The 12,738-nt window shown below is 40.4% G+C and overlaps 1 protein-coding gene and 1 long non-coding RNA gene across 8 annotated transcripts in view; one reads left to right on the forward strand and one right to left on the reverse strand.

Annotated features, from left to right (window-relative positions):
- Positions 1-12,738, forward strand: part of CBLN1 (cerebellin 1 precursor) — a 680,545-nt gene that overhangs the window by 657,407 nt on the left and 10,400 nt on the right. The gene's annotated exons all lie outside the window — the stretch shown is intronic.
- Positions 1-12,738, reverse strand: part of LOC126944938 (uncharacterized) — a 42,623-nt gene that overhangs the window by 23,559 nt on the left and 6,326 nt on the right. For 5 of the 7 annotated variants that reach the window (XR_007722235.1, XR_007722230.1, XR_007722233.1 and 2 more), the window contains exon 4: positions 11,168-11,286. This is a non-coding gene — a long non-coding RNA (uncharacterized LOC126944938). The other 2 variants (XR_007722232.1, XR_007722236.1) reach the window with 2 other exon arrangements.

The following is a 12,738-nucleotide window of genomic DNA, read 5'->3' on the forward strand; positions in this document are numbered from 1 at the left end:
GAGCATTCTAAACAGCAAACGAGGAGAAAATAGCAGCTTGTTAAATTCAATAGCAGAAGGACACTTTAAGATCACATCGATCTTGTGGGCTCGGGTACTTAAAATATGAAGTGACATCCCCAAAGGAGATATTGAATAAAATGAATAGAAAAATGTTGGTGACATATTGATGAAGCCTCATGGGCAGGCTGTCTTCTACTTGTCCCTCTGGATCCACTCTCTGCCCTTCTTCAACATACTCTGCTCATTTTGAGGAGTGGGGCTCCCTGGCCCTCTGGCTTCCACATGGGGCTTACGGGAAGCCTCAGCAGGGGACCACAGGGAAGGAAGGGAGAATTGGAGCATTTACTCCCTACTGAGGAGTTGCCCAGTGCTGGTTGTGTCTATCTAATGCAGTCTCGGTTCCTGCCAGGGACCTCTCCACACGCACAACCCTGTGTCTGTCTCCAGGTCTAGTAATTGTCCCTCTCCTTGCCTCTTCAGGCCTGGGGTGGTAAAAGCTCCCCAGTGTTACTGCTCCTGGAGTGCAGCTGTTCCTGGTGGCTTCCCTGCATCCTGCCCATCCTTTGTAAATGTTCCCCTTATTCAATTCTCCTCAAGTTACTCAATTTGAGCATGCCATGCTTTTCCTGCTAAGTCTCAGACATACCATCAAAGGAAGCTCTTAACCAGGGTTCTGGTGTTCTGAAAGAAAGTTCTAGTGGACATCTCTCATTCTTTTTGCACCTTCTTTCACCCCCGTCCCCCATCTGCAGCACCACCCAGCATCTGAGCTGAATGTGTGGATTTCCCACCTCAAGTGTATATGTATGTATGTATGAATTTATTGGTGGGTGGGGACAGGATTTCACTCTGTTGCCCAGGCTGGAGTGCAGTGGCACCATCACAGCTCACTGCAGCCTCAACATCCTGGGCTCAAGTGGTCCTCCTGCTTCAACCTCCCCAGTAGCTGGGACTACAGGTGCACACCACCATGCATGAGTAAGTTTTTTTTATTATTATTCTTTCTACAGAAATGGGGGTCTCACTTTGTTGCCCAGGCTGGTCTTGAACTCCTGGCCTCAAGTGATCACCTTGCTTCGGTCCTCCAAAGTGCTGGGATTACAGGTGTGAACCACCATGTCCATGCCTAGCCACCTGATGAGTCTTGATGGGGGGCAGAGACCAACAACTCCACAGAAGCCAGATGCTTGCTTTCCCAGCCTCTCTTGCAGCTAGGGCTCAGGCATGTGATTCAGGCTCAGTCAATCAGATGACACTAACTTTTGGCACGACATGGGGTAAGGAGGGGCTGCAGGGAATCCATTTGGGCTGGGGTGGCAGCTGCACTGGGAGTGACATCAGTTTCCAGAGGGAGAAGCAGAATCTGGCATCAGGCTTGGGGTGTGGGAGGTGCAACCAGAGTCTGCACCCAGCAGCAGTGGCAGAATGGGTTCTCTGTGGAGAGTCTGTGTACTCCTTCCTCTGGGGCCACCAACATCTGCCTCTATGAACCTCTCAGAGTCTGTGAGCAACTCAATAGCCTTGAATTTTTTTCCCTTCCTGTTTGAATGAGCCAGGGTTGTTTCACTGCTTGAAACTAAGAGCCATGCCTGATATGAAAACCAAGCAACATCTTTTTGACCCAATGATTCTGGCATCCTAAAATACTCATCTCATTTTAAGTTAAAAATAAATCCATGTTTGAGCATCTACTGTTTCAGTTACTGTGCTAGGTGTTACAAAGCTAAGTAAGAGTGATAAGTAAATCACTATCATCACCATGATAAATAGAGGATGGAAACTTGCTTTTTGGAATACAGATACAAAATGATTAATTCTGCCTGGAAGTGTTTTGGAACATTTCAGAGAGGTAGTGAGCTGGGCCAAGAGAAGAGCATAGGCAAGGAATGGTGGTGTGAAGTTGCCTGGAGTGTCCTGAGAAGATGGGCTCAGAAGGACTAGGGTTGGGCAGAGAAGGGGGTCACTGCAAGTGAGGCTGGGAAAGTGAGGCTGGGAAAGTGAGCCAAGGCTCAAATACAAACTGTCTGAACTTCATTTTCTGTGCAAGCAGGAGAAGCCACTGACATGGGTTTGGAAGATGGATTGAAGGGGGAGAAAAATGGAAGCAAGAAACTCTCTCACAAGAGGCTATAAACACAGCCAAGGTCATGAGATTGAAAGGGAAGGCAGATATTTGAAAAATATTTAAAGAGATGTGAGGGATAGGACAGGCATAGTGGCTCATGCCTGTAGTCCCAGCACTTTGGGAGGCCAAGGTGGGCAGATCACGAGGTCAGGAGATCAAGACCATCCTGGCTAACACAGTGAAACCCCATCTCTACTAACAATACAAAAAATTAGCCGGGTATGGTGGCATGCCCCTGTGGTCCCAGTTACTCAGGAGGCTGAGGCAGGAGAATCGCTTGAATCCAGGAGGTGGAGGTTGCAGTGAGTCGAGATCGCGCCACTGTACCCTAGCCTAGGCAACAGAGCAAGACTCTGTCTCAAAAAAAAAAAAAAAAAAAAAAAAAAAAAAAAAAAAAAAGAAAAGAAAGAAAGAGAGAGAGATGTGTGGGGTTGCTGCTCTGCTGGTTGTGGAGAGTCAAGGAGGATTCAAAGATGGTCCTGAAGTCCCAGCCGGAAGAAGTAGGTGGCGGCAATGTTTTTAATATTGGCAATTCATCACATAGCACAGGTTTGGAAAAATGGCATTGGCTTTAGGCATGCCCAGATCTTTCCTCATTTTAGGCATTTGCTAATACATGCATTTTCTAAGCTGATGCCTTGTGTTTAATCACTGTTCCATTCAGGAGAAGGAGGTTGTTTCAAACGTGGTTGCTATCATTTGACTTCCTTGCTATTCACGGGGCTATTTTATTTGCTACTGATATACCACAGCCTTAAATTGCAAGTTAATCCAGGATGTTCCTAGGTTGGCAGTTAGGAATATATAATTCTTTGGAAGTGCTAAAAGTCAGCTCTCTAAATTCTCTCCATATGAACCTTCTCTCCACCTTAGGATGGATCCACTTATTTAGTCCACTGCCAGTACCTCACCAAAACCTGGGCGGTCACTGGATTCCAGGAACAACAGTAGCCTGGAGTGCGGCTGTTCCTGGTGGCTTCCCTGTATCCTGCCCATCCTTTGTAATGGGCAGGATGTTCTGTTCTGTCTGCTGTTGACTATCTCTATTCTGTTCCTGACCCTGATTTCTCCTGCCAAGCTCAATTTTGAGAGGTGACAACAGCAAGCCATGGCTTCCCAAAACATTATTTTTAGGTCAACTAATAAATTTCAAGAACATATTTGACTCTGCTTCCTGTGGTACTAAGCCTACTTCTTGATACAAGCATTTGCCTTTGTTGTAAATAGTAAAGTTCTTCCAGTTGGCTTTTTGTTAAGAAGTGTGTGGATGTGGCGTCTGATGACATCTTTAGCTTGGATTCTAAAAAGGCACTACCACTGTGCGTTTGACTAAAAGAAACACATTTTACCCGTGAATGCCTTCCATTTACAAATGCTCAGCTAGCACACAAAGCTAAGGCCATGCAGTAAGTACTGTCCTACAATGTTACTCACTTCTGAAAGCACAACATGATGACTGGTATAGCTTTGGAGATGTTTTCTGGAAACCAAATAAAGGAACAGCTTTGTTATTCCACACCTACAAAGTCAGAAGATGCACAGTCTTTTATTCATGTTTGAACAAGCTTCCTTCTTGAACAATCATCTATAAAGTGATGTGATTCTCTACTAGATCAGGAGCTCTTTGAGGATGGAATCAGGTTCTAATCCATATTCTAAATCTACACCACCTGCACAATGCATGTTGCATGGTTAGGGTTAAATAAGAGTTGGTTGAATTAATGAATAATACACAGCAAGATAATTCACAAAGAGAGGGGAGTAATCTCCCCAGCCTCAATCACTGGGCAAGTTGAATCGCTTGGGCACTGCTAGTGCCTGAGACAGAGCTGGTGACAATGTCATGTAATGTGAATATTTTACATGAACAGGGAAACTAGACTCACTGATAAGCAGTGTAGTCATCAAGACAACACTGTCTTGGAGGTTTTTCTGAAGTTATAACCATGCTACAGAAGCAATACATTATGAAGGCTGAGCATGTAATAAAATTTAATGTTGTCATAAATTTTATAACAAAGTTAATCTGACACATTTAATGACACGCATAATCATTAGTATGCAGCACTGTAATCAGACATTGATAATAAGCAGTTCACATCAGTGACTGTGAGAGGCTTTACTTGTGTTCAGCCAAACCAACTGCTTGGTATTTTTTTCTCCCTTCTGAGTCGTTAGTTTTCCATACCTACAATAATTATCAGTGGTGATGGGCTTCTCTGACCATGTGAATAATTTAATTCTCAATGCACAGATACAGAAACCCTTGCTGAAGACGGTGGCAAGCAGAGAAGGCTCTCTCTACTCCTTCCACCTGAAACACCTCTGCAGAAGCATATGGGAGCTCTGCCTACAGCCCTTGGACCTAACCACTTCAGTGTGTTCCAGTGAGTGTCTGGACTTTGGCCTGAAAGGTTTTTCCTAAACTAAAGAAAATTTCTCTGACCTAAAGGCCTTAACCTCCACCCCAGAAGCTCTCACCAAGGACTATAGGGAACCGGTGGGGAAAATCCTCATCCCTTACCCCTCAAGGCACAGGGCAGCAATACTGAGGCTTGTGTGCCACACTTCCTCCCAGAGGTCCTCAGCGGGCTGCCTGCGGGGGTGAATGACTTCCTAACATGCTCCTTGACAGCCTTCCTTTCCTTGCCTCGCTTCTCCACTCTCCTACCAGCACTGCAGGAGTCACATCCCAAATATACCAGTGGCACTTGAATCCTGGTCTCCAGGTCTGTTTCTGGAAAAACCCAAGTAAGACATTGCCCCAGTAATGGGGCTAGATGTCTGAGGCTTCCTTGAGCATCTACCTTGAAGGCTTTTACTGCTCTACACACATGCACATACACACACGAGTGTGCAACCAGTTACATCCAAGCTCCCCGAATACTAGCCTGTTGAAGATAGCAGAGAGCTGCACTATAAGCCAAGGCTGCTCCCAAGAGCCGCTCCATCACTGAATTGGGTCCCCCGCAAGATGAAGGAATGTAATTATTCGAAGGATGGAGAATGTTCTCTGAATCACTGACAAGTTGGAAGGGGTGGAGGGCAAGAGTCCACCTGGGTCAAGTGGAGAGATGGAAAGAGTGAGAGAACCTGGACTGATAATGCCATTGCTCAGAAAAGGCTGCTCCAGATGCATATCTACAGCAATTGTACAGCCCAAACATCTCTGAGCAATAGGTCTCTGGTAGTCTTGATGTCTAGACCAACAATTCCCACTTCATTCTTCTCAGGGAAGGAGCAAGGAGAATCCAGAGACTCTCATTCTGCTGTTACATTAAAAGAGTTAGGCACAACAGCCTTGGCACAGTCACAAGAGCACATTCACACTAAGGTGTAAATGACTCACAGCTCCTTTTCTATTTTTAGGTTGGGAAGTTGCTTTAGAACATAAGGGGGAACTAAAGAATATTCCTGTTACATACAAGGCAGAGAAAAGGGAAACTAGTGGTGACAAGACAAATCATCTCTTTGACATTTGGCAGGCTCTACTTATTACAGCTCTGGGGGTGAGGTGGGAACAAAAAGATGCTGTGTAAAGAAGTTTATGCCATCCCTGCTGTAGTGGGGTGCAGTTTAGAGGGGTCACTGATCAAGCAGAGACCCAGAGAGTGTTTCGTTCCAAGCCAGAAACAGAAATGTATAAAACACAGCCTTTCCAGCATCAGAAATGAGTAGTGGTAGTAGAGACCTACCCAAAACAGGAAAGAGGACCACGTGAGGTAGAGTGCCAGGACCCTACATCCCAGTGCCGCTGCTCATGACTGTAATCTTGAGTAGGTCCCTTAAAGTCTCTGGACCTCAGTTTTGCCATCTGTGAAATAGGGATAATATTATCCAGCATAAAATTCGTTATGAGGCTCATGTAGGGCCTGCCTGGGATGATGTGTTACTAATGGTTAAGAACACAACTTCTGGGGTCTGACTGAACAGGATGAAATCCATGCTCAATACGTTCTAGCAGAGCCCTGGGTGATCTATTTAACTTTTCTCACCTGTAAGCTGAGACAAAAAGTACCCACTTTATAAGATTATTCCAATAATTACTTGAAATAATGCATACAGAGAATTAAGCATGGTACTTTTTATTAAACTAGCTATTAAAATGTGTAAAACATAAAGTATAGTATGGATTTTAGGACAATGCAAAGACTCTCTGCTGGCTGCAATAGTTCGGGGCCCCTTCAGATGGCTAAAGGCAGAATTTGTATATGTAAATATGGTGTGCTTATCTCTGCTCTGGATACTGAGGGCTTACCCTGTTATTAAACTTGTTTAGTAAATGTTGAACTGTCATGAGGCCTAACATTTAGTTCTAGTTATTAGATAAAACATTTGCTTTGAATAGTATTTGAATTGCCAGGTTCTAGATTATTCTGGTTGACAAACTCTTCATATTTTATAAAGAGGCTAAAATTGGTATGCTATCGCAGAACAGATGTGCCATTTTCAAGGTATATTAAACCATGATTCACTGGAACATTGGTCCTACTGGCAACAAATTCAGAGCAGGCTGGACTTTATTTGGTGAAGAAACATTGAGTAGAAGAGAAAGGACATTATTTTATGTATTTTCGTTTTCAAATTACTGTAGCTTAAACCTTTTAGCCATCGTTACCCACCTTCGGTCTGCTAAATAAATGATTCAGTACATTTCTAATTTACAGAATTTTTTAACAAAAGAAAATGTAATTTGATAGCCAAATCAACATTAAACATTATACACTTAAAAAACCACAGGCAAAGACAAAAACATGATGACACTAACTTTTGTTAACGTATGCTTACCTATGGTTTCCCTCTGAGGCATGTTCTTTCACGCTAAGCTTCCAACATAATATGAAAATGAAGGAGATGCATTTTGCAAAGCAAAACACACCTTAGGCAAAACACACATCTCAAATTAACACTGTTACAAAGTTTTAGAATTTAGTAAGTTCATTAATTTAAAAGTTGGGATGTCTGAGTCCTTCTATCCCAAAACAAGATCTTGGAGGGACTTCCACAGCTATGTAATACCATGGTCACATGACCCTTTCTGAAATTATTAATCTGAATACACCATATGAGGATAAATTCCATCTTTTTGAAAATATTTAGGAAAATGAGCTTGGTATTTATAAAATGAAGCTCTCTTTGGGTGGGTATCCTAAGACATGTCAAGCCAATCAGCCTGTAACTGTCAAAAAACATTGGTAGGTACAAAAGTGGGGTGCGAGAGGAGTGACTTAACTTTGTTAAGTGATGGGAAAGAAACAGTAATAGCATATCTCAATAAAATGTGATTTAGGAATATTTAAAATACTAAATCATTAAACTGACAAAGAAATATAAATCATTCAGAAATAAACTCATTAGGTCATCAAATCCCGTTAAATCTGCAATTGGGAAGAGCAAGGTGTACAATCCATACATTTAAACTCACGGGCTCACTTTGCACAATGTCAATTTACTCCTTAATATGTTATTAATATGCATTTTCCAAAAGGATGTATTAGTAAATTGTACACATCTACTTCTTGGCACCATCATATACCTAGTACAACATAAGCATTCTTCTTATAGTTAAGGAATGTGGATGGTATGAAAATTAGAAAAATAAATGCCCTATTATGTTGTGGTCAGGTTTAAGGCATGTGAATTTTTATCTTCATACAAAATATTAAAATCTAGATATTAAAAAGTAGTGCAGTATCAGTGATGCATTACCCCTGAGTTCCCAAAATGTCACATCACAAAAATATCCTGTAATTGCTTGTAGTTTATTCCTTGGCTTTCCTCTTTTCTCTCTGCATCTTTGTAACAATTTTTTAAAAGTGGAAATATAATTGTTGGCAATGCTAACAGCTGTAGAAATGATTACAAGGTAGGAAAAGCATAACAGGAATGTCAAGAATCTGTTTCTGGCAGTAACATATATGGAACATTGTTCAGGACAAAAGAGGAGAAGGAAGGAAAAAAGGAGAGGGGTTTATCATCTCTAAGAATTTTCAAACTAAACCTCATTGCTTAATAGGAAAAAAAGATTCCATATTTAAAGTTAAGTCACAGATAACTACTAGCTAAAGCATGACATCACCAGCATTGGAGTCAGCAGAAGTGTGTTTTTGAAGGACAGTGTTGCAAGAGGATCTTGACAGGTTTTCAGAGCCAGGAGACAGAAAATAATTCTACCTCTGTCAATTGAAGGACCTTAGGCAAATCAGTTTACCTCTTGTAGACTACACTCCAAAATTTAGACATTCAAAAATTTGATATTAATAACCACATGAAAGTCTCGTGTTGAGGTGAATATGTATTTGTTGGTGAAAGATATGTTGGTTTTTAAACAGCACTCTGCAAACGTAGGCTATTGTTGTGTTTTGCTGGTTGTCAAATTCTATACAGTTATACACATCTGCGTGGCCTCCTAATGGTGTTTTTCCAACGGCTAAAGGTTTATGAATAAGACAATTTTCCTGATGGAATTAACCCGATGCTTTTCTTAAACATGTAACCTTGAGTTCACTATACAAAACAATGCTTTGATTAGAGCAATGCATATAATAAAGGTTACCCTAGTTTCTTAGACCCTAGACATCATTCACAAAAAAGAGAACTGCTTTTGAAAGGGATGTATTTGCACAGGGAAGAAAAGTTTTCTACTTCTAATTATAAATGATTTATTGGTGTAAGCAAAACAACAGCCTATCTGAGAGGCACTTCTATGAGCATCCTCACGTGTGATTTGCAAGATTGAAGAAGAGGGAAAAATGCCTCGATTGTACCAATGATGAGAAAACACCAAAACTACAAAGCAGGTTTCAGAAAACCAAACTCATAACCAAGGACAATAATAAAGCAATGTGTTGACATATACTCTGCAAGTTTTCCTCCATAAATAGTTTACAGAAATTTTGTAATTTCTGTAAATGCATCCTATAATAATTTTGCATCTTGCTTTTTTTTTACATTAAATATCAAGTAGATTTCTATAGGGCAATTATTTGAAAATGATCTCAAATACATGGGGAAACACACATCAAATGAAAAAATGCAGTGGGTGATAGAGATACCATGAAGAGCCTCAAATATTTCCCATCTCATTGGAGAGAAACAAACATGTTCTCATTTAGAATGAGTGGGAGTTACCAAACTGATTTAGGCCTCTATATTTAACTTCTAGTCAAAAAAGGTAGTTCCATCTAACAATAATATTATGGTGAACAAAAGAAAAAATTAACTCTCTAAATTTGCAGTAGGGTCTTTTCTTCGGAAGTACCAAATCCCATCTATTACCAGCTCCACGCTTCAGGCCTAAAAAGCAATGACAGAATTTTTCCCAAGTGACTAGGATATAAACACCACTTTGGTTGCACAGTGAGACATATGCTCCAAAGAAAACTGGTTCAAAAACAGGCAAGTGGGTTTCTACAGAATAAATGAGAGCCCCGTCAATGGCTTCCTCTTCAGGGCTTTGTGTCTGTACTTGCGTGGTGGCTCTTTGTTTCATCTATGGATAATGGTGCACATGGTGTTCATAATTCCTTACACTCATGAACTGCTATAAATTTGTTTTTGGTATTCCAGAGAGTCCTAACTTCAGCTTCTGGGCAATGCTGAGGAGGCACCCTATGTTCTAGACTTACCTTTTGCAAGGTGTACTCTCAGCATTGTGGGCGATTTCCACGGGAGAATATTCTACTTAAAGAACTACTGTCCCAGCATAAAACAAAAAATCATTTATGAAGATGCAGGAGACTCAGAAAACTCTAGATTATGTTTGCACAAGCATAATGTCAGAGCCTCCTTTCCCCACTCCACAAGGGGGTCAGGAAAGGAGTACTCAGCTGTGAGAAAAGACATACAGAAGAATTCATGTGGTCATGACAGCGAGGACATGGCCGATCCTCCAAGGAGGATGTGTCATACACTTCATGAGCCCAAGAGTGTGCTGTAGGGTCTGAAGGGCAAGATGCTGGTTCACTGATGTAAAGGAGAAAGGGAAAAAGCTTCAGCCAACTAGAAAAACAGTCCTTATGCATGCTATTTTTTATTTCAAACACAGGTATCAATATCAATTCCTTCTCTGAGAGAGTATATTTTAAAATAGGATATATTTTTAAAGGAATATTTAAAGGACACATTAAAATTTATTTTAAAAACTTTTCAAAAGAAACAAAAGGTATGAATTTTATTTAATCCTTAAGGAAATGATTATTTTCTCATCCACATAAATCATTAATTTTGTTTTTCTTTATCTCCTTTATTAATCTACATTAGAAAAATAAACTTTTCGTACACTAAGAACAAGCTAACCAGTCTCAATTGACAAAATGTACCAATGCAACACAATTACTTTCACCTTTAATTTACAGGCAGCCAGATTCAAAAGCCTTAAAGTTGCTTAAACTTAAACATGACAATGACAACCTAAAAGGTATAATGTTGATTGGAGCAGATATTTAATTGGAAAATTGATGATTTTCCATTTCCAATTAAATCTCTAGATAGAAATGAAAAAAATTAAAAATCATATTTAAGAAAAGCCAAATCTTGGATTGTGAGGTATCCTTTTAAGGATGTTTCAGCAGAAAAAAACAAGGACTCTCACAATTGTGTAGCTGCCTGGATTAGGTGGGCACCCTGATCAAGGAGATGGGGGATGATTTGGCTTTAGTATTCCAATAATAAAGTTTATAATGAGAATAACATGTTGCTACAAAATCCAGTCTCTTCCTCAGATGCCTTCCACAGAGGGCAGGAAGATTTGTCAGTTTTGTTTGCTGATGATGCCTGGTTCTGCCAACAAACAACACCTGTCATATGGTAGGTAGTCAATATACATTTGTTGAATAAATAGAGAAAAAAAGAAATGTACAGTATGTTTGTGAAGCCAACTGTGTGTACATTGCTATTGAGGTACACAAAGAGTCTTTGTTTTAAATTTGAGAATGAGGACTTTCAATGGAATATATCTATAAAAATGAAAGAAAGACATTACTGTCTGGACTCTTGTACAGCAAGAGAAGAAAAACCACTAGCAAAGAGCCAACTCACCTGATAGACCTGGATCAAGCATGTGGCCGTGGAGAACACCCCTGGGACTCTAATTCCGGCACTCCTGCAAGCTGGGTACTTGGGCAGGACAGCAGCAGCACTCATGAACTGGGCAGCACCTGTTGGTGAGGGCTGATCACATGGATTCTCTAATCCCAGCCTTACAATCAGTCCTTTAGGTACATACTTTTTCTGACTTTGCTGATGAGGAAACTATGCACAGAGGTTATACAGCTTAACAAAGGGCCCTCACCTCATGAGTCATGAAATGGAACTTTAGCCTTTCTTTGTATCTGGTCTTAGAGCCAATACCCAAGAACCACTGTACTGTACACATTGTCTCAGAGAAACTTACTCTTCCTGGGCCTCAGTCTTTAAAAGGTGGGCAGTTGACTTAATAAGAATTAAGGATCAATGATTAGGGTTCAAGGCACTCCAAAATTCTGGTCTTTATTGAAAAGGCTACAGATGTCTCACTTCAGTAACACCCTATCATCTTGATATTCTTGGTTAATTAAATATGGGAAACCAATTTCATACTAATTGAAGTCAGAAAAAAGTACTCATGACATTTTAGAATATAATGACAAAGCCATAGATAAATTTTAATGCAACTGTAATTACTTAAAACTGTTACAGCATGCAATGTGTTACCACAACAGCCAGAGAAACACTAATTTACTCAGCCTATTCTTCTAGACCTATAAACACTAGGATTAAATAAATATTTTCATTGAATTTATTCTACCCTTCATTGCCATTTATAGATAGCTTACTCGTCAAATATTACTTTCTAATTGTTTTATGTTTCCTAACTAGCCTGTAATACTTTGGCAAGGACCTCAAACAATAGTAGACAGTAGGTATAAAATAGATGGCTACATTGAACAGATGACTAAAAGGATGCCTCCTGAGTACCTATATCTTGAAATATACTTTATTGTGCCTTACTTTCAATTTGTGATTTTAAAATGTAGAAATCGCCTATTTTATGTAATAACAATAAAATCCTTCTTTGCTGAAAATATGCACAAATAAAGTTTACAAGCTTAAAAAATTAAATCGTAGTAATGGTCAAGCTTTCCAATAATAAAATACATTTTCATAAGGTTTTCATTTTACAAAAACTCAAATAGCTTCATGAGTTCACAAAATAATATATTTTTCAAGATATTAGCGTATTCTTATACTGGAAGAGCAGAGAATAAAATTTACTTGGAGATCGAGCATTTGCTTCTTTAAGAAATACTTCTTTGGCCGGGCGCGGTGGCTCAAGCCCGTAATCCCAGCACTTTGGGAGGCCGAGACGGGCGGATCACGAGGTCAGGAGATCAAGACCATCCTGGCTAACACGGTGAAACCCCGTCTTTACTAAAAAATACAAAAAACTAGCTGGGCGAGGTGGCGGGCGCCTGTAGTCCCAGCTACTCGGGAAGCTGAGGCAGGAGAATGGCGGGAACCTGGGAGGCGGAGCTTGTAGTGAGCTGAGATCCGGCGACTGCACTCCAGCCTGGGCGACAGTGCCAGACTCCGTCTCAAAAAAAAAAAAAAAAAAAAAAAAAAAAAAAAAA

The sequence above is a fragment of the Macaca thibetana genome, chromosome 20 (assembly GCF_024542745.1).
Source record: "Macaca thibetana thibetana isolate TM-01 chromosome 20, ASM2454274v1, whole genome shotgun sequence".
In the NCBI taxonomy this organism is placed as follows: domain Eukaryota; kingdom Metazoa; phylum Chordata; class Mammalia; order Primates; family Cercopithecidae; genus Macaca; species Macaca thibetana.